The sequence below is a fragment of the Lutra lutra genome, chromosome 15 (assembly GCF_902655055.1).
Source record: "Lutra lutra chromosome 15, mLutLut1.2, whole genome shotgun sequence".
NCBI lineage: Eukaryota > Metazoa > Chordata > Mammalia > Carnivora > Mustelidae > Lutra > Lutra lutra.
In genome coordinates this window covers 19,310,826-19,330,030 of record NC_062292.1, presented here as the reverse complement: position 1 = coordinate 19,330,030, position 19,205 = coordinate 19,310,826, and the positions used below count along the sequence as shown (strand labels likewise).

The 19,205-nt window shown below is 44.6% G+C and overlaps 1 protein-coding gene across 7 annotated transcripts in view; it reads left to right on the top strand.

Moving 5' to 3' along the window:
• The window catches only part of NMNAT2 (nicotinamide nucleotide adenylyltransferase 2), a 193,880-nt gene that overhangs the window by 99,125 nt on the left and 75,550 nt on the right, over nt 1-19,205 (top strand). The window lies entirely within an intron of this gene.

Genomic DNA, 19,205 nt, shown 5'->3' with positions numbered 1-19,205 from the left:
GCATCTCTCCCAATGAACCCATGTAATGCACATTTATTAATTCAGTCACTCAACAAAATCTTATTAAGTGCCTGCTCCGTGCCAACCACTGACCTCATGGAGCTTTCATTCAAGCTGGCGAGACAGGTGTCAATCAATTTGCCACAGGAATAGCAATATAGCACCGATTCTCAAACCTTAGTGTGCGGGGTGCCTGGGTGGCTCAGTTTGTTAAGTGTCTACCTTTGGCTCAGGTCATGATCCCGGGGTCCTGAGATCGAGTCCCAGGTCGGGTTCCCTGCTCAGCAGGAGTCTGCTTCTCCCTCTCCCTCTGCCTGCTGCTCCCCCTGCTTATTCTCTCTCTCTCTGTGTCAAATAAATAAATGAATAAATAAATAAATAAAATCTTAAAAAAAAAAACCACTTTAGTGTGCATCAGAATCCTCTGAAAGATTTGTTAAAACAGTTTCTGATTCAGGAGGTCTGGAGTGGGGCCCAACATTTGTGTTTTTAATGAATTTCCAGGTGATGTTGGTCTAGGAACCACACTTGGAGAACCGCTAATGTATGATAACAAACTGTGATAGGTTCTCTGGGGCAAATACATGGAAGGTTCTGGGATAGTGTATCAGAGGGTCCTAACTCACTTCAGAAGAGTCTTAGAAGTCCTGCCTGAAGAAATGGCATTTAAACTGAGATCTGAACAGGTGGGAAAGAGTGGGGGAAAGAATGTGGGGACTCTTAGGAGGAAGGGAGCCTGGTGAACTGGAGAAGGGAGGCCAGTGTGGCAGGACCATGGAGGGTGAGGCAACAGCCGTTCAGACAAAGCCAAAGGGCCAAGAGTCAGATAGATCATCAGGATCTTGCAGATGAGCAGGAGGGCTGTGCTTTATGTGTTAAGCACAGTGGGAAGACTCTGTTGAGCAGAAAAGTGACATGTTCTGATTTATAGTTTTAAGATTTAACATCTTGCCACTGTATGAAAGATGGATTGCATAAAAGTAAAAAATGGTCGTAGGAGACTGGTGAGACTGTTACAGAAGTCCAGACCAAGATTAAAAAAAAAAAAAAAAGTAGCTTGGATATCGATGGCACCTGTAGGGACTGAAGGAAGTAAGTAAATCTGGAATATGGTTGGAGGTACTATGGCTAAAATTTGATGATGGGTTGGATGTGGGAGAGAGGAAAAGAAAACAGTTAAGGATGAGTACAGGTAAGCAGGAAGAAATTACAGCAGCGGGATGGATCTGATGATCTTCTTAAGAAAGTGGAAGAACCTCCCTGGTGGTCTAGTGGTTAGGATTTGGCGCTCTCTCTCTCTTCTTAAGAAAGTGGAAGAAAATGTTGTGTCCACATCCACTAAGTCCTTATTTATCTTCCCTCTCAACTTTCTTCCCCTTTTCCCCTCATCTTTGTGCCATCAAGCCACGTTCTACCCATCTGCCATTTCTTTGGGCTAGTTAATCTATTTTCTGTGGCAGTAGGCTGTCTGAAGATGAGGGTAAGGCTCTGGTAAGTTTGATCAAAATCTGTGAGCATTGGTTCCCAATCTAACAAACACAGCGGGGAGAAAGGATTGTCCCCATATACAAATGCTGTATCCCTTTCAAGCTCTTCTGTAAAACTCTTAAAACATTCACCAGAGAAAGCTTAATATTGTCATCCTTATTTCACTGGGGCAACTCTGAACCATGGAACAAAATGCCTTGCTGTCTGCCAGAGAGGGAAGGAAGCCAATTCCAGCGTGAAGGTTTGGGGCTTCCTGGCTCCCAGGTATCTCAGCAGGGCCTCTTGCTCCAGCAAGTAGAAGTAGGTCATGAGCTGCAATTAGGGACAGGAACAGGATGTTTCCAGCTGGAGGTTTGAACACTAGTGAGTCAAAGTGGAGGTTCCCATGGCAATGGTAATACCATCTCTTTTTTTGAGACCAGCAACCTAGCAATATGGGGGTGAGTCAACTGCTACTTTGGAAACCTGTTGTATTTCTCTACTTTCATGTCTTAGATTGGAAATATCTGTGATGACTTGGTTCACAGGCATTTGACAGAGTTTCAAATGGTTTTCCACATGGTGATGTGGTCTTAGGTTAGAAGCCTAGAAGCACCATCTCATAATGCGCCTTTCCCCATGTCCATTGCACCATCCCCAGGGATTAATAGACTTTAGGGCTCTAATGGTATGAGATTTTTTTTTACTAGCTTAACAGTTTTTCTCAGGGCGTTACATCATTTTCCAGCTTTTCTGATTTTGAGAAATATCAAGAAGGGAAGGATGAATGGAAAAGATCCCACAGTTTCCTAAAGATCTCTGAGAACCTTTGCTTTAGCTCTTCTGTCTCCGTAGGAGGTTGTGTTCAGAAAAAGATGGCGAAGGCCTCTTCTCCAAGCCCCCTTCTTCTGGTCAGATTGCATGCCCAGACCATACAGGCACCCTCAGACTCTATCTCAGGATGAGTCAGACAAGTCTTGAATCACAGAATATCACAAAGTGAGAAAGGGCTTCAGTCAGAAAGGGGTGAGTGAGCATGGAACTAGCTGAGACTTCAAGACTTCGTTCAGGTGAGGTCTCTCACCTTGGTGTGGTCACTGTGTTCTTGAGACCAGCCATTTGTTTTATAGGTCCAGGTTTCATAGACTGACTCATAATAGCCAGGTTTGCCATAAATTAACATATAAACTCAAGTGTCTCTATATAAATTTTATAATGGGGGATATCCCACATCAGAGACCAGATTTCTCAGGTCTCTTACCCAGTGTCAGAGTGGATGAGAGAGATAGGACTGGTAATCAGGAGCTTACTCAGTGATTAAAGCTTTAGAGCAAAGTCACGTGCATGACCTTGAATGATCTTTCCTCTGGGGCAGAAACTCCTGCTGCAGTACCCCTGCCCAACAACACACACTTGGGGTTATAGAGAATGTTCAGATGCTCCTGAGCTTGCCGTTCCCTTCCAAGGACAGCCTTGGGAAAGTAAATACTGATCAGTTCAGGGATATATATATATATCCCTGTCAATAACATATTACATTTCTCTGGGTTTCAACTGTCTCAATGCTAAAACCATTTGCAACTATGTCCACTCAGATCACACCCTGGTCACCTTGTCTCCTGATTTATTGATGTCCTCTTTGGATGGGTTGACTGTTAGCAGTGTCCCTTTCCAAGGGTACCCAACTTCTATATTTTTACAGGGAGCCCACTAGAGCCTCCTCCGGGACTGTAGAAGGACCAACAGTACTGCCAGTCCAACACTTGAAAACACGAACTCTCCTGGGGCACCTGGGTGACTCAGTCAGTTAAGCATCCAACTCGTGATTTCAGCTCAGGGTTGTGAGATCGAGCCCCGCATTGGGCTCTGTACTCAAAGGGGGGGGTCTGCTTGAGATTCTCTCTCTCTCCCTCTGCCCCTCTCCACCCCCTTCTCTCTCTCAAATAATAAATAAATAAATCTTTGAAACACCAATTCCCAACGCCGTATCCCCAGCCCACCTTGACTTGAGTACTGCCAACATTGCAGAGTTTACCACCCTATGAGGGCTTAGCTTTTCAGTGAAGACCGTAGGCTGGAAAGGGTGAACCAATGAGAAGATACTGTCCTGTCCTGTGTGTCTAGCACCTGCCTGTGGATGAGGTTTTTTTCTCAAGGTGCCACAGGGGATACAAGAGAAGAGTAAATGACAACAGGAATGGATAGCTGGCCTGTTTCCAAAATTCCAGAGAAGGAGGGTCCAGACAGGCACAGACTTAGTAGTTTGTGTCCTTGTCACCCTTGGAGGTCATTCAATCACTTGGAATGACTCCTATCTATCCAGGACTCCAGGTGTTTGCTATTTTGATGGAGAAAGCTGAACCCTGGGGCTCATGAAGGGAATAATAGCCTTGCTACTAAGGTCCCCATGAGGATTGTCCTGAGTGTCTGAAAATCCCACTATAGTTTTAGACCCTTGTTTAGTTATAGCATTGTTTCCAGAAGGTTCCCTTTATAATACAAATCATTTTATATGAATTCAGTAACAGATGATGACGTAAGTGACTGAGCATAGAACAAGATCCCCACCTCCCTCCAAAATGGGGCCCAGGTGCAGGAGCACTGATTTGGAGTATGGCGCACACTTCTAAAGGGGAAAATGGAAATTTTGAATGAGGATAGGTTGGCTGCTCACAGTGAGGGGACATGGCTCCCAGGGACCCCCATCCCCACCCCAACCCTCAAACCAAGATTCCATAGTGAGATTTCATTGCTATTTTTTGTCAACCCGATTCTGGAACTGGGGAATTTTCCCTCCAAATTTATCTCGAACTCCGTAAACTAGCTTATTGTTCAAATCCCAGCTGTACCACTTAATAGCTTTGTGATCTTATATATGGTACTTAATTTTTCTGAGCCTCGGTTCACTCCGCTGTAAAAAAGAGAAAATAATACCCACCCAGAAGGACTGCCTATGGAAGATTAAATGAAATTACATGTAATGTGTGGCATGTGGTAGACATGCAGTAAATGGAAATAAATATTTCTCCTCTTACTTTTGTAGCAGCTCCTTCTGATGTGTCCATAAAGACTTCCTTCTGCTCCGAGAGTTTTATCCAGATGTACAATCATTCATTCCAGGAACTGAATTGCGATCAAACCTAATAACAAAAGTGAATTTGAACAAATTAGCTTTGGCCTTGGGAAGTCAGACATGTATATCCCTTCCTAAGATAACTTACAGACTTTGAGCTATAAAACTGTGCTAATAAAAGGGGGGGGTCCCCTTCTTTCCGTCTGTCTTCCTGCTCCTCTTTTTTTCCCTCCTCCCTTTATCATCAAGACCTTCAAACTGCAGGATGTCTTTGAATGGATTTATCTCAAATTTCCCTCCGAAACTGACCAAGGCTGACCAGGACAGTTTCCTGATCTCAGCTGGTGAGAAAAGGGACTGCCTTGTCCTCCTGGACACTCTAGGCCATGACTCTTGCTTGGTGGGGGCGAGGGGGGGGGGAAGAGGACCCTGACAATCACGTCATTCAGTTTATCTACTGACAGCACTTACCATCCTCTATAGTTATGCCCCTTGGAACGGGAGCTCCATGTGGGACTCTGTGTATCTCATATACTTTTATGTGTTCGGTGTTGGCACAGTGCCCGGCGCAGAGCAGGGATTCAATCAACGTTCAGCGAATGAAGGCCTGAATGTGTATGATTGTGGCTTGGTGGGCCGGGCTCACAAGGCAAGTCTGGAAAACTGCTGAACTTAGGAGCCACCAACTACACTCTGCCAATCCCAGCAACGGGACCTCCTTTTTTTTTTTTCCTCCTAAAGATTTGTTTATTTATTTCAGAGAAAGAGAGTGAGAGCAGGGGGAGGGGCAGAGGAGATAGAGTCCTGCGGAGACTCCACGCTGAGCACAGAGCCCAGCTCAGGGCTTGAGGTCACAGACATGAGCTGAAATTGAGAATCAGACACTTAACCAACCGAGCCACCCAGGTGCCCCAGGGGCCTCCTATTTTGGACTGAGATATGCATCTTCTGGCAAGTTCAGCATTAGGATAGTTTCTGTGTCTTCTTCCCTGAAGTAAGCCTCTCAGTTCTCCCCACCCCACCTCATCCAACCCCAGGCTCCCAGTCTGCAGGGCCAAGATATATTTCCAGCAGGAAATCAGTATTGGATATTCCCTTCCTTCCCTAGCATTTACGTTTGTAACTTTGGAAATCCCATGTCATGTCCTCTTCACAGATAGGAAGTTTCTCCCTTGGCTTTTACATTCTGGGCCCAGGCCACCCACTGCTGCAGATTTTAGGCATGTTATTTTCTGCTTCTCTGAGTTCCAACAGCACGCTCAGCACTAGACACAAACATGCAACGACACAGCTCTTGTCTGCCCCAGAGGCTTGCTGGGTAAGTTAAACAGACAATAAAATGCAGACTTCAAAAATGTCAGAGGAGAAGGCATTTAAAATTCTCAGCGGGGGCTGGAAAGAGAATGCTTTTAAAGTCTTTTCATTTGTTTCTCTTCGCTTGCCTTCTGCTTCAGAGCTGCCTGAGAGCTGTCCTGCCCCTTCTCTGTCTGGATGACCATTTAAGGATGACTGGTCTTTCTGTAAGCAGGCAGAGGGTTCGAGCTGTTGGCCCCGAGTGTGGACAGTGCCTCCTAGGTCTCCTCCCGGGCTGCCTGAAAGAGCAGGGGCACCTTGACTTGGCAGTGAGCATTTCCAATCCTGCTTTCCATTCTACCATGTAGAATGGTGTTAGAAGTTCATGATTCAGGATCACAAACCAGCAGAACTCTATCCTTTGGGGGAAGCGTCATCTGTGTGACAGGTTTCACTTGAGCTATTTCTGAATACCAGAAACCAGAGCCCAGGACAGGGTAGATCAGGAAGCAGTAAGCCGGGACCCAAACCTGGCTGGAGTTTCATGGGTGTGCTCTCACTGCTTGCCTTGGTATTTGCAGCAGGTGTCCCCAGGGCAGCATGAGTCCTCCCCTCCCCAGCATTCACACTGGGGCTCCTTTCTCCTGGCAAGGACCTAACTAACCTGCGTCATCAGCTTTCCTAAGCAGACATGAGGAGAAGCTATAATGACTTCCCATGATTCACTTCCTGCTCTTTTGGGGAGGCTGTCTTATCGAGGAAAAGTTGTGCTCATTGGCTGACGTAAGGATCAGGACTCAAATAGCAATAAGTCTGGCATCAACATCTCACCAAAACCCATGGCCTCAGAAAGCATAGTATCTTCCTTGTGCCTGGAATGTGTGGCCAGAACAAGTAAAGGAGAACAGTTTCGGGTTTTGTTTCATTAAAGCAAAAGGACCTTGCTGAGATGCCCTGTTATCATGCACTGCACGGTGAAAGACCCTTTGTTCCAGCAAATCTCCAAATGTGGTCCAGGCTACAAGGCCAGTCTGGTGCATTAGGCAAAACATAGACATTTTCTTTATTGTTCTCCCTTCATCTCCCTCTCTATTTTGTTTTCCAGACATTCACATTAATATACAGGTCTTAACAGCAAAGAGCATACACGGTCTTCATAACTAATATTTTTTGCCCTTGGTGCTGCTCCATCCAGGGTGCTTCCCTGGATAGACACTTATAGTGAGAGAGATAGAAATGATTTAACAGCCCTCACTCACTCAGCATTGCCAGAATAAATTACTTCCATTCCCCCTGCAGCCGCTGTGGGCACTTATACTCGGTGCATGCTTGCACACACGCAGATGAAGACCAAACAGACCATATGGCTTATTGTTTCAAGGGACCGAAAAACCTCTAAAAGATGGCTTTGTTGTGTCGCCACCATTTTTACTAACCTTAGGCTGGATTGAAAAGGAGAGAATGTATCACCCATGCTGGGAAAATAAAGGAGCAGGGCATTTGATATACAGGTCCCATCTTTTCGAGAGAGGCAGGTGAGTGCCTCTTTTCAAAACAGGGCAGGGGGGTGGTGAAGGGAGGTAGAGCAGGTATTCTCTTGGGAACGATTTTCAATGTACGCGTTCTCATTCGTTCCTCCCACCCTGAGTCGCTGTTGAACCCAGCCACGCTCCTGAGAGTGTATGCCATCTGTCTGAGTGGCGGCATAAAAATGAAAAGGTTGAGATCAGCTGATGTAAAGGAGCAGGAAGGTTTGGGGCCCCCCTAACAGGTGGAGAACAGCGGCACTGAAGAACAAATAGTTTCCATTCAGAGATCCACAACGGACTGGGAGCCCCTGCTATAGCCGCACGGTTTTATTGATCTTCAGAGAGCAGGGCTGTGGCAGCCATCTGTAGGTTCAAACGTATTTGTGAAAATTCCGACGTCCGTGGCACCATGCTAAGGGCTTCAAAGACGCAAAGCTATAATTAATAAGAACATTTTTGGAATGTATTTTCCTACGGACTAGGAAATTTCCCAAGCATTTTTCATATAATAATTGATTTATTTTATTTTTTTTAAAGATTTTATTTATTTATTTGACAGAGAGAAATCACAAGTAGGCAGAGAGAGAGGAGGAAGCAGGCTCCCTGCTGAGCAGAAAGCCCGATGTGGGGCTCGAACCCAGGACCTGGGATCATGACCTGAGCCGAAGGCAGCGGCTTAACCCACTGAGCCACCCAGGCGCCCCTATAATAATTGATTTAATTTAATCCTTTCAACAGTCCCCCTAGGGAGGTATTATTTCATTTTATAGATTATGAACCAGGAGTTGGTGCTCCACAGCAAGGACAAAACAGTCACAGGAGAAAGTGATAAAATGCCAGAGGAGAAGCTACAAAGGATATGCTATAGCAGTTTGTAAGAAGGAAAGAAAGGTCCAACCAGGTAGATCAAGGAAGGCTTCATGGAGGAGGTAGCATCGGAGTGGGTGAAAGGAATTCCTTCTTCAGCTGTGCTGGAGTTCTTTGGGGACAGGAGGGCCAGATGAAAGCGCAGTTTGGTTTTATTAAGGGGAGGTAGTAGTCAGATAGTATGGAAAGTCTATTTCATTTCCATTAGGATTGGTATGGAGGTCAAGAGAGGATCACCTCTTAACTCTGAGATCTATTTTTTTTTTATTTAAGCAAGTGCGGGGAGGGGCAGAGGGAGAGAACTCAAGCAGGTTCCCTGCTGAGCACAGAGCCATGGATTCAGGGAAGCAGGTTCAATCTCAGGATCCATGAGATCATGACCTGAGCCAAAATCATGAGTCAGATGCTTAACTGACTGAACCACCCAGGTATACCTCTGAGATCTATTTTGATGTCAGGGTTACAGAAGCTGGCTCTCATGAGACCATGAATTGCTCACAATTTAGGCTGCTGAGTCAGGTGAGTTAATGAGGATTAGGTTCTAGACTGCCATTCATTTCCCACCTACCCTAACATGGTGGTCCTTCATCCAGGCCTATTGCTCACCCAGGGAACCCTGGGTTTTTCTCCTTGTGGGTAAGGGCCAGAGATGCTGCTAAACATTGGTTAAAAAAAAAAAAAATCAGCTGACAAATTTAAAGATCCAATTAGCTTTATTCAACAATTCATAATTCAGGCAACATCCCCTCTAATGGACAGTGGTACAGAATGGAAGGATGTTATAGGCAGAAACTGGAGCAGGATAAGGAGGTTATCAGCAAATGAAAAGAAAAGATGGTAACATGCAAGGTGAATGGGAGGAGCAAGGGGTCCTACATGCAGATGACCTCACTGGTGCCCATCAGGAGATTCTAGACTAACTGGTGTAAGATTCCACTCCTGGGAGAGGCTGGAAGTGCAGTTGATTCAGGGATTAAGTCTTGGTGAAGTTTAGCAAAGATGACCCCATTTTGGGTCTGTTATTTCTTTCCTTTACCTTACAATGCTCAGGGCAGCCCCCACAGTGAAGAACATTCTGGTCCAAAGTATCAACACTGTGAGGCTAAGAAAGCTTACATCAATGCACTTACTTATTATTCATAAAGCACCTACTGAGAGCCAGCTCTAAGCACAGAGCTGAGGGTGTACAGACGAAAGGCAAACTTGTGCTCTCGAGTATTTTGAGGGACAGACGTGCACAATGATATGGAAATAAGATGTGTGTTATCATGGGGGTACGTACAAAGACCAGCCAGAATAATGAGAAAGAAACCCAGCATAGTGATTGAAAAGCAGTCTCTTTGGGGCTTTTTTGTTTTGCTCTTTCCTCTCAGATCTTACTTATTTATATGTCAGAGAGAGCACATGCACACAGGCAGAGGGGAGCAACAGGCAGAGGGAGAAACAGGTTCCCCACTGAGCAAAGAGCCTGACGTGGGACTCGATCCCAGGACCCTGGGATCATGACCTGAGCTGAAGGCAGACGCTTAACCAACTAAGCCACCAAGGCTTCTGGAAAAGCAGTCTTTTTGGAGTTGGTCGGCCTTGGATTTGAGTCCTAGTGATGTAGGAAAGATGTTAGGGTTTGGGTCCAACGGCCAAGAAAGAATTCTTGAGGTGTCTTTGGTGCAAAAGGATGGTTTTATTAAAGCACAGGGACAGGACCCGTGGGCAGAAAGAGCTGCACCGGGGTCATGAGGACTGCCCCATTATATACTTTCAAGTTGGGAGGGTGTTAGGGTTGCGTAAGTCTCTGAGGAATTTTGGAAGAAAGGTTTCCAGGACCTCAAGGGGCTAGCTATTATTAGGAAAAGATCATTTATTACTAGCTAATCAAAACCTGAGTCATGAGACCCTCCAGATGTATATTGGTGGGTCATATGCTTGGGGGATGATTGCTGACATGTATCTGGGGGCGGGGGTAGAGATAAAGGAAATTTCCAAAGGAATTTTTATATGTTAAAGTAGACTCACAGGATCCTGGGCGTTGGGCGTAGATCGGCTTTGGCCCTTAGCGAAGAATTAACATGGAGGCAGCTGAGTTCCTAGAGGAATGTCACTCTGCTTGCTTTGGGGACTTGCCAGTAGGCAATAGGTAGTAAGGAGATTTAATTTTTCTTTTGACTTTGTTTCCACATCACTAGTTCTATTCCTTACTGTATCACCTGGGGCAGATTACTGAGCCCTTATAAATCTCAATTTCCTCACCTATAATACAGATAATTATGCTGACCTGATTGTGCTGTGAGGATTAAATGAATTTAGGCCAGTGCTAACACATAATAATTGATCAGTTAATGGCAACTAATGATAATGATGAAGACAGCACCCTTGCTGATAATGATGATGATGTTTGCCTGCCTCAAGACTGGGGAAAGCGTCACCAAGTAGCATTTACTCTGAGGCTTGAAGGAAGAGTCAAAGTTTTCTAGGTAGGCAACAAGAGGCATTTTGGACACAAAGAACATCATGGGCAAAGACCCTGAGAGAGATTATATCATGGCTTGTTTGAAGAACTGCAAATAGCTCAGTACTGCTGAAGTTTATGGAAAGTAGGGGTGTTGGCTGGGACTGAGGTTGGAAGCTAGCAGGGTGAGAGGCTGGGTGGGGAAATGAGGCCCCATCATGAAGTACCTTTTATTCAATGCCAAGGAGCTCAGCTTTTGCACAGTTACTTGTGAGGAACCATTGGAATATTTAAAATGGGAGAGTGACAAGATCAGATTTAGGAGTTGGGAAGAATAACTCACTCTTTCTGAAGTCCGTAGGGTAGATTAGAAGGAACCAATAGACCTATAAGGAGACTTTTGCGAAAACCCAGGAGGGAGATACAATAATGCCTTATCTCAAAGCATGATCTCCATTCATTCAGGTAACTTTTTTTTTTTTTCATTCAGGTAACTTTTATTGAGCATTTATTAAGTTCTTGGTGATTGGAATATCATGATGAAAAAGACAAAATCTCTTATAATAGAGACTGCCTTCTAGTGGAACAGATCTAGAACAAACAAGACACAAGTGGAAGGGCTCCTGGGTAGAGCAGCCAGTTGGACATCTGACTCTTGATTTAGACTCAGGTCATGATCTCAGGGTCATAGGATCAAGCCCCACTTTGGACTCTGTGCTCAGCAGGGAGTCTGCTTAAAGATTCTCTCCCTCTGGGGCACCTGGGTGGCTCAGTGAGTTAAAGCCTCTGCCTTCGGCTCAGGTCATGATCCCAGGGTCCTGGGATCGAGCCCCACGTTGGGCTCTCTGCTCAGCAGGGAACCTGCTTCCCTCTCTCTCTGCCTGCCTCTCCACCTACTTGTGATCTCTCTCTCTGAGTCAAATAAATGAATAAAATCTTAAAAAAAAAAAAAAGATTCTCTCCCTCTGCCTCTCCCCTACTTGTGCACTCTCTCTCTCTCAAATAAATAAATCTTAAAAAAAAAAAAAAAGAAAGAAAGAAATGTCTTAAAGATGTGCCCCTCTGAGAGTTAACGCACCAGTTAGGATGTGTACTACGTGTCGGAGTGGTTTCAGTCTTCCTCCAGCCTATTTCAGAAAGGAGTTTCTGAAGCTGTTTTCAGGGGATATGAGTGCAAAGTGAAGGATGGAGCCGTTCCTGGTGAGATTTTCAGGCAGAGTGGCTGGTTTCTCCACCAGACACACTGCTTTAGCAGGTTTGGGCCACAGCAGAGTTGGCAGGCAGGGGTTCTAGGCAACACAAGGGCAGCAGAGAGGAGAGGAGAGGAAGAGAAAACAATCCTAGAAATGCAACTGGTCTGTGAGGGGCCCCCCAAAATTCAGAGGTGATCTTTGGCTCAAACCACCCAAAAGGAATGGAGCTTGGTTTTTATCAATTAATTTGGTATCTGTGTGTCCAGACAAAAAGCACTTTAACAAAATTGAGGGAACATAAGTATATTGATATAATTTCCAGTGGACTTCTGAGATGACTTTTTTCCTCTGAGTACTCTTGATGGAAATCAATCATAAATGCATGAGTCTGAAAAGTAATCTGAACAGAAGGGAATAGTTTATCATATTTAACAGCAATCAACGTTTATTGGGCGCCTGCCACATGTGGTCATTTGTCCCATAGCACTTTGCTTACCTCATTTGAAAACATTATGGTCGCCATTTCAGAATGGTGGGCACATAACAGAGACCCTGAATTCCTGAAATCTTGACGTGAACCACAGTGAAATGCCTTCTTCTGAGTCATAGCGTTCAGTTCTAGCAACCTGAGCAGTCCGGTGTGCCAGAGAGGAAAGGGCCAATGGTGCAGGATTAACATAGCCAGGATCACTTTCTAGCTCAGCTGTCCGTTAACTGCGCGACCTTGGGGAAGTCACTTAGACAGAACCTGTTTTCTCAGCAGTAAAATGAGGACAAGTATTGCCTTTACCCGCAGCTTGTCATCAGCATCTAATGAAATAACACATGGGGGGCCTCTGTGAACGACAGCCTACCCCAGTAAAGGATATCCTAATAACTACTCCCGGCCCACAGTAAAAATCCAGGTGGTTAGGTGGGGTCACAATGGTGTGGCTGCCCCGCCACTGGGCCACTTGCCAGAGGCTGCAAGGAAACTAACAATGTGGCAGATTGTCCTTGGGTTATGCTTCCTCAGCCCAGGTTGGCAGGCCTGGAGAGACAAACACCTCCCAGCATCCAGGCAGGTATCGTCACACCTAAGTCAAGGAAGTATCTGGGAAAAGTCCCCAGGCTGGCTGTCCACGAGAAGCAGCTAGCCCGAGGAAACAGTGTCGGGATCCAAATGGCCATCGGTACCAGCCAGCTATGTATATGTGAGGATGTGCCTCCGGGGGGAGCCAGGGTGAGAGGCAGGCTTTGCTCTTCATCATTTGGCCCCCTGCAGGGAGGCAGCGTCTGGTAAGGGAGAAGTCAGGGAGTCTGATGCTCTGGCCTGAGGCCCCTTGCAAGGCTGGTTGGCCTTAAGGAAGGTGATGGGACAGGCTCTGCGCTCATTGTAATCATTCTGATCAGCCCACCTGGCTCTTCTGATGGTCAAAACTGGCTCTTTTTTTTTTTTTTAAGATTTTATTTATTTATTTGACAGACAGAGATCACAAGCAGGCAGAGGGGCAGGCAGAGAGAGAGGGGGAAGCAGGCTCCCTGCTGAGCAGGGAGCCCAATGCGGGGCTCCATCCCAGGACCTTGGGATCATGACCTGAGCCGAAGGTAGAGGCTTTAACCCACTGAGCTACCCAGGCGCCCCCCAAACTGGGTCTTTGATGAACTGTCCCTCTTGCACGTGTTTGGGTTTTCAGGATGCTGATCCTTAGTAACAGTAATGGTCCCACCTCCTTTTGTGTCCTAGGCATTAATGAATGCTTCCGACCCTCCTCTCCACCACCCAACCCCAGCAGACATGCCCCTGTCAGAGCCTCACTGGGCCACCCAGAAGGCAGAGATAAAGGTGCTGTCTCAAAAGCAATGCCACTTTCCTGGTCCACAGGGTACCTCTCCAGTTGCCAGGGCAGTTATCAAAAATGCATTGTGTGACAACTGAGAAAATCCACGTCGAAGCCTTAGAACAGTGCCCAGCACACACACACACAGTGCTTAGTTAATATTAGTTATCATTATTACCTTTCTCACAATACGTTATGAAGAAGTATTGTTACGAATGCAACTTGAAGCAGGAGGAAATGGAGCTCAGAGAAGATGGATCTCTTCCCAGGCAGCTTCAGCTTGTGAATGATGTCCTCGGAACTTGAACTCAGAATTCCTCTGAGCCGCTCTTCCTCCCACCCTGACTCTGTCCAAAAATGCTGGAAGGGACTAAAGCAGTGCTGTCCAAACACTGACTCTGGGCATCAGTCCTTGAGGACTTAAAACTGTGATCTCAGGAACCAGACCTGCTGCGTCTGCCATAATGAGACGTGTGTTCCCAGGCGAGCCCTTGTGTAAGCACCCGGGGAAGCGGGGCTGCTGGCAGGACCCTGTGCACTCAGCCAACGGTGAAATAGAGGCGCTTGATTCTGATCCCCTGGGATATTTCCATCTCTCTTCCCAGCCCTGCCTGCCCTGCCCACTTCACCCCAGTTGTCAGCCTGGGACTGGCAAGGCCAGCTACAAAAAAGTTGCCTGGTCAAATTCCCCAATGTGGGGCAGTTTCTAGTTATTTCTTACTGTAACCCAAGGCCACATTGTTCCTAGAACTGCCAGGGTCAGCTGCTGTCCTCTGCATCTGCCCCCTGAAGCCATGTGCTGCTTCCTCGGTCACTGGTGAATAAGAGAGTGCCCCCTGACAGCAGCTGAGTAGTCCAGAGGCAGTTTCTCTGATGGCTGGAGTGCACTCGGGAGACCCAAGTCCCTACATTGAGCTTTTCCATTTACCAACCTGGGAGATGGTGATAACGAACACTAAGACGGCATCGACAAAACAGCCTCTCAAACCCAGTTTTATTTAATTCTCCTAAGACTACGTATTCACCATCAGGACAGATTCTCTGATTTCCATTTTACAGAAGAGAACCTGAGGTGTGGTTAAGAGCCTGATGGAGATTGGGCCTCTCGTAGGTGAAAATCAGGACATAAAGCCAAGAGGTCAATGGCAATCCCAACGGTATGTCCCCATTGTCACTTTTCTTCCTTCTCCCTGGACCCACACCATGAACTTCAGAGTTTCATGCGTGAAGTTCAAAGTCTGCAGTAAACGAGCTCTGAGGTCCCTTCTAGCTCAAACAGAATTGAGTGTCTTTGAGTTTTCTGATGCGTCCTTATTCCGTTTATGATACCTGTACCAGGGTTGTGATCTTTCCAACCCATTCCCGCTCTGCTGGCTGTAGGTATCCTGTAACACTGCCGTTCTCCTAGCTCATGGAATATACTTTCTTCAGGGAGGGAACCTATTTGCAACCAATACTAAGAGAATTACTAGTTTATTCCTATAGTAATTCCTATAGTATTTCTATAGTTTATTCCTACAGACTGCACTAGCTAATAACGAAAGAAACCCCCGGCCAGGGTGTACGTGCGCACTTGAGCAGCCCCGTACTTGGACATTAAACCTTGGAGGGCAGCTCAACCTCTCTCCATAAAGAAGCCTGGTCTGTAACGTCTTCTGGCATCATCTATGAGGCATTTAGACCTCTGGAAAATGGCAATAATAGTGCAAATGGATCGAGAGTATTGATGGCTCAAGGTATCTAAGTGATTAAGAATTTAAAAATGGAGCAGGAAATGTTTGTTGCCAACAGAAAGAAGCTTCAGCTGAATCCTCGGTCCATTACTCTTGAAGGAATAGTTATAATAGCCCACAAACTGCTAGTGATTCTCCATTAGAGATGCTTCTCAAATATATGGTCTTTTTTGCTGCAGAGAGGAGGTGGTTAAGATTAGTGGTAGTAGGGAAAACTGAATTCAGGACCTACTTTTTAACAAACGACTTCACCTTTTTATGTCTCAGGGTTTTATTTCTAAAAATCTATATTATAATAATAACACTAAATAACATATCAAATAGGGATGTGAGGATTTTAAAGTAAAAAATATTATCATTAGTATTTTTTCCTTATTTCCTTCTCACCGTTTTCTCATTCTCTCTGTCATTGTGGAAATGCTTTCTTCCCCATTCTTGTCAGTTTTGAAAACTGAGGCAAAGTCTATACAGAGCGGCAAGCTCCAAGGTTAAATGTATAATTCGGTGAATTTCGATAAATAAATATGCCTGCATAACCAACTCCCCAGAGAAGATATAGACCATTTCCACCAACCAAGAAAGTGTCCTCGTGCCCCCCATCCATGCAGCCCTTACCCCTCCCAGACAGCTAACTTGTTTAATTTCTGTCATTTGCATTCTTGAACTTCACCTAAATGGAATTACCTTATTAACATTATTCTACGTTGCTTTGCATTTGGCTTTCTTCACTCAACATAATGTTACTGAGATTTATTTGTACTCTTGCGAGAAACAGAGTTTATCCTTTTTAAACTGCAAAGTAGTCTTGCACTGTACGAGTCCACCACAATTTGTTTATCCCATCTGTTGAGGAACGTTTGGGCTGTTTCTGGTTTGGGGCTATTGTGAACATAGCTGCCAAAAGCCTTCTTGTAGAAGTACTTTTGTGGACATACACTTTCATTTCTCTTTGATAAGTATTTAGGAGTAAAACTGCTGAGTCATACGGTAACTGTTTAACTTTCTAGAGAATTACCTCATAGTTTTTCAAAATGGCTGCCATCTTGCAAGCCCACCAGTCCCAGTTCTTCCACGTCCCCAGCAACATTTGGCTTCGTCAGTCTTTTTAACTGTAGGTCTTCGAACTGGTATAAAGTAATGGAAAGTGTAACCAATGAGAGAAACTGGGTGAAAGAATATAGGAGACCCCCTTTCTTTGCAACTTCCTGTGAATCTAGAATTATTTTCAAAATAAAGAGGTTTAAAAATATGTTGTTGTTGTTGTTGTTATTTTTTTTCAAAAAACAGGTGTGGGGTAGTATTTCCTTATAGTTTTATTTTGCATTTCTCTGATTCCTAATGATGGTGAATACTTCTTCATGCGGCTTCGGTTGCTCATTATCTTTTGTGAAATGTGTGTTCAAGTTTTCATACATTTTCCTTTAACTGGGTTGTTCATGTTCTTATTATCGAGTGGTAGGAGTTGTTTACATATTTTAGACGTAAGTCCTCAGTTACGTATGTTGCAAATATTTTCTGCAGTGGGTTGCTTGCCTATTTATTTTCTTTAAAGTATCTTTTGGGTGGCTGGGTGGCTCAGTGGGTTGAGCCACTGACTTCCCTCAGGTCATGATCTCAGGGTCCTGGGATCCAGCCCCATACTGGGCTCCTACTCAGCAGGGAGTCTGCCTCTCCCTCTGTCACTCTCCCCACCCCCCTTCACCCCACTGGTGCTCTCTCTTTCTCTCTCTCTCTCAGATAAACAAATAAAATCTTAGAAATAAATAATCTTTTGATAAGCACAACTTCTAAATTCTGTTGGAAGTTAATTCATCACTTTTTCTTTTATACTTAATACCTTTTCTGTCCTTAGAAAGTTTTGCTTATATTCCAAGGTCACAAATTTATTATCTTCTATTTTTTCTAGAAGCTTTATGGTTTTAACATTTATATTTAGATAAATGTGTTGTGCTTATCTCAAACTAATATTTGTGAATGTTGTGGGTAGGAGTTGAAGTTCGGGGGGGTGGGGGTTCCCATAGATAAATGTATCAGCACCAACTGTTGAAAAGGCTTTTTTTCCCCATTGATCTATTTTTATTGCAAATCAATTGACCATACATGTGTAGTTTCTGGAAAACCTTTTAGTCAGATTGGATCTCCTGGATTCATCTTCTACCTTCTTTTTCTCTCCTATTGTTCTTTGTCTTCATGGCTTACTTTATGTAATTTCTTCAATCTAATCTTCCAACTTTTCTTAGAATTTCTAGTTGTAGTATTTTCAATTGGCAAGAGTCTTTTCGTGTTCTCATATTTGCTATCTCAACTCCTTCATTTCTGTGTTCAAATGTTATTTTCTCAGTGAGGTCTTCTCTGTCATCATGTTTAAATTTATGTAATCCCTCCTTGCCAGCTGGGCCTAACTCCCTTACCTGCTATTTTTTTTCTCTTCATAGAATTTACCACCAGCTGGTTTACTATTGTTAATGTATTTTTGTTTGTTATCTATCTCTCTCCACTAGAATGAAAGCTCCCCTAGGGCAGGGTTGTTTAAATATGGTCTGTACTAGTGCTATTGCTGTTTCTAGAACCTTGCACAGTTAGGCACGGGAAATATCTAGCAGATAAACTAACAGTGGGATCTGTTATAGCATTTTCTTCTTATTTCATGGATGCAAAATCTTACATCTCTCTGAGGATATTATAATATCTTTGAATTTTTTTTCCCTCTGTTTTGCGTTTCCTCTGTTTCTCTGAGTGTTCTTTCCTGACCCCCATTGTTTGTTTTCATTTCCCTCCTTTATGTTGGATGCTTTCTTCACGTGACCCGTGATCCTGGACTGTTCATTCACAAACTGAGCCTTGCTGAATCTGAGATGGAGCTTGTTGACTAGCGGATTTTATGGACATGTCAGGGTGGCTCCACCAATATCCACCTATGTTTTCTCTTGAGCCACTCAGCTTCCCCAAAGAGGAATCCTCTATCTTTTGCTTGAAGAACATAAACTAGTCTGTTAGTGTTTTGGGAGCCTCACGGGAAAGGAAGCTGTGGACCTCACTGTTTAGCGTGGAGACTTTGATGTAATCCCCGTGTGTTCCAGAAAGCACTTCCCCTCTGCCCTTCACTATGGCTCATTTTCAGAGTCCAGAACCTCTTAGGGTTATTTGCTCTAGAGGAAAATATTCCCAATTTCTGTCAGGATCAGAGAGGGGCAACAAACACATTACAGGGAAGAGGTCAGAGAGTGTGGGGGGTCTAATGGTCCTTTATACCAATTTTTACCTATTCTGTGTTCAGCTCCATGCTTTCTAAGGGAATTGTGCCTCAAATCCCCAGTCTTAGATTCAATCATGCGAATTCGCTTTGGGCATTTATGTTTGACTTTCTCCACTCTGCTTTGTCAATTACTACTCATGCATCTGTTTTTCACCTTCCAAAAATATGAGGCTACCTTTTTTTTGGTGTTACCTTCCCTCCCATTTTCTTTGTCCTTAACAGTTTATTTTTTTATCCCTTTACTTTCATTTTAATGGGTTGTGGGTTTTTTTTGTTTTGTTTTGTTTTGTTTTGTTTTGTTTTGTTTTGTTTTGTTTTTGAGAGAGAGAGAGAGAGAGCATGTGAGTGGAAAAGGGGCAGAGGGAGAGGGAAAGAGAGAGAATCTTGAACAAGCTTCATACCCAGTGCATAGCCCAATGCAGGGCTCGATCCCATGACCTTGAGATCATGACCTGAGGCAAAATCAAGAGTCAGGATGCTCAACCAACCGAGCCACCCAGGTGTTGCCATTTTAGTGGGGTTTTAAGA